This window comes from Maylandia zebra, unplaced genomic scaffold (assembly GCF_041146795.1).
Source record: "Maylandia zebra isolate NMK-2024a unplaced genomic scaffold, Mzebra_GT3a scaffold11, whole genome shotgun sequence".
In the NCBI taxonomy this organism is placed as follows: Eukaryota; Metazoa; Chordata; class Actinopteri; order Cichliformes; family Cichlidae; genus Maylandia; species Maylandia zebra.
In genome coordinates, this window is record NW_027490041.1 from 415,488 (window position 1) to 418,669 (window position 3,182).

At 43.7% G+C, this 3,182-nt stretch overlaps 1 long non-coding RNA gene across 1 annotated transcript; it reads left to right on the forward strand.

The window, feature by feature from the left end:
- Positions 1-765: 765 nt before the first annotated feature.
- LOC143415916 (uncharacterized) lies at positions 766-2,379 on the forward strand. Its single transcript, XR_013096344.1, has 4 exons — positions 766-944; positions 1,946-2,066; positions 2,151-2,249; positions 2,319-2,379. It is a non-coding gene; the product is annotated as an uncharacterized LOC143415916 (long non-coding RNA).
- Positions 2,380-3,182: the final 803 nt, after the last annotated feature.

Genomic DNA, 3,182 nt, shown 5'->3' on the forward strand with positions numbered 1-3,182 from the left:
GGCCTCACGCTGGAGAAGGATGAAGGAGTCTGACCTGAGCCAGTGTTTGACATGAACACATCAGCACTGCTGTCAGTGAGCCTAACGACAGCCGTTAGCATCATTTCAGTGTTTCAGTCATAAAAACACTTCCTGTCTCTGTGGTGGTTACAGTGACATCATGCAGTTTGTGCTTTGACCTCCAGAGGGCGACAAATCAGCACAGACAGAGAGCTCCATTCAAACTTTGCTGCCATCAGGAATAATTCTTCAAATATAATCATCAGTGTTTGAGCAGCTATGATATCAGGGACAATCTAGACATGTGTGACAATACTGAACATGTCACATGACACACCTCAAACATCATGTGATCCACTCTCAGTCTGCACTTTCATTCATGACTTCAACAGGTTGAAATGAGCTTTGAAGAAACATTCAGTGAAATAAATCTTTCATGGATTCATGTGAGCAGCAGATGAACTTTGTACCAACAACATCTTCAATAACAGAGTCTGAATGAAGCTCAGGTGTTGATGCTGCTCACTGATTGGACGCTTGCTTTCAGCTCTGCTCTCAGTCTTTACTGCACAGGTGAAGGTAGAAAGTGTGACTGGATCTATAGACTGGAAACAGAGAAACATGCTGAACATTTGAAGCTTTGCAGCAGAAATGTTCATGTTACAAATACAGCAGAGCTGATCTGGGATCAGTGTGTTCACACCTGCAGCTACAACAAGGTTTCATGTCTCCACACGTCAGCATGTGAACTTTACTCTGACTCAGTCTGAGCAGTCAGACGGCATATTTTTAAAGTTAACACATCAGCACACACAGAGCTGAGCCCCTCCCACCTGTGCTGAGTTTCAGGTGGAGTCCCGCCTCCTTCCAGGAAGCAGCTCACCTGTGTGTCCGTGTTTAGTGTCCAGGTGTGGAGTGGAGCTTGTTGTTGGTGTGAAGAAACTGTAAGTTTGCTTTGTTTCCTCCTTTAACAGTTTGTCTTTAGGAACTTTACTGTTTGTTCAGCTCGTGTTTGATTTCTTCACACAACAAACTGTGTGTGTTTGTATTTCCGGTCTCTCCATTAAAGTCAGTGTGTAATGTTTCCTGGCTAACATCAGCTGTGTGCAGCTTAGTTCAGCACAAATCTGCTGCTCCATAGTTCACGGTAACGGACTCACAGCTGGACCAACGAGGCCGAGTGTGTCCGCCACTCTGAGCTACGTTCGTGTTTGTGTACTTGTAGTTTGTACTTTGAGTTCACTCAGAGCCCACAGAGGACGCAGCGTACGTGATGACGTCACAGCCCTTTACCTCCTTTACTGTCACTGTGATTAATATTTACACACGAGACACCTGCAGAGCTCTGACGCTGAGCTAGCACACAGCATGCTAACGCTAAGCTAACGCTAAGCTAACACTAAGCTAACACTAAGCTAACACTAAGCTAAAGCTAAGCTAACACTAAGAGTTCTTACAGACACGAGTTAAAAAGCTGCTTTTAGTGTGTGATCAGAGTCCAGGACTGAGAGCAGCAGCAGAGCTGATGGATGATGAATTACTGGATGGAAGAAGCTTCTCATTAGCAGTGAATCAGTGTGTGTGCAGTTCTCTGCAAACTCAGCAGGAAGAATTAGTGTGAAGCTTTAACTCTGCTGATCCTCTTTGAATCCTGGATCAGCTGAAATGTTTAAAATGTTGTTCACACGTGTTGGACTGACTGAAGCTTCCAGTCACAGTGAATCAGTGTGTGTCAGTGAATGCATCGTGTGTGCTTCAGGCTCCATCTAGTGGACTGATAGCAGAGCAGCTGATGGCAGCTTCCTCTGCCTCACACTGCTGTCTGACTGCATCCAGCTGACACTGAGATGAAGCAGGAAAGAAGCAGCTGATATTTGGACAGCACACATGATGAAAGGAGGATTTCAGCTGATGTGCACATGAATGATTTGTGTTTCCTCTGCAGGTAGAAAGTGTGTGTGAGCTGAATTGAGCAGCATGGATCAGTGTGAGGACAGAGAGGAGGGAGTCCCTCCCTCTAAAAGCACTCTGTGTGGGGAACATGAGAGCCAGACCAAAGCTCAGAGGTGAGATGACCATCTCTAACTGTCCATGACTCTTCTCCATGTCACAGCTCAGCACTCACATCACTGCTGCATCATTATTCACAGGAACCAGCCTGGACCTCCACCCAGCTCTGTGTCTTATGAAAGTAACTCAGTCAAAGATGCCATTAAGATATTTGAGCAAAGACAGTCAGCTGAGAAAAGGTAAGCTAATACCAATAATATCAGCTGATATGTGATGAGAATTTTACTGAAGATTTATAACTTTTTCAGGATCCATCAGAGACTCAAACCTGGACCTCCACCCAGCTCTGTGTCCTTACAGAGTGACTGGTCTGCTGGTCGTCTCACTGATTTTAAAGTCCAGCCTGTGTCTGCTGCAGAGAGGTGAGCTGTTAGCAACATGAACTCTTTGATTAAACTGCTCGATGTTGTTGGATATAAACTACAAACACGTCGTTCCCTCAGTCCCATTTAAACTGTCTTTTAAAACAAGCCTTTGGTTTCTAAACAACTGAAAACCCACTTCAGCAAACAGGAAGTGATCAGAGCGTCCGTCCACTTCCTGTCAGGCCCTGCAAACATTTCATATTGAAGAAAAGTAGCTGACATCTCACATTTTTACTCCACCACATTCAACCATTTTGACATTTTACAGCATGAAACTCTTGTCACATGACTCCTGTTATGTTATAGAGTCATGTGACCACCAGGGAGGGATTTGTATGGATGAAACACATTCAAATCAATCTGATTCATCAATGGAAACATTTTTGGTGTAAATGCAGCAACACTGAAAACGCTGAAGATAAAAACACAACAGATGAAATATGAACAAATCGAGGCTTTGAATACACGTGTGTGTGTTTGAGACACAGAGATAAATGGATTGTGTGTCTGTCCTATTGCTGCATGAGGGTTTTATTGTAGATTTTGTGCGTGTACACTTTTGACCACGAAGGTGTTGAAAGGGCGTAAAACAGTTGGAGGCACCAGAGTGAACACTAGTGCTGTCAGTAGATTAAAACATGACTAATTAATGACACAATCTTCTGTCATTAATCCTGATTAATCACAATTACTTGATCAATAGCTGCAGTTACATTTTTCCAACTTTATATTTAAGCCTGTAACAGA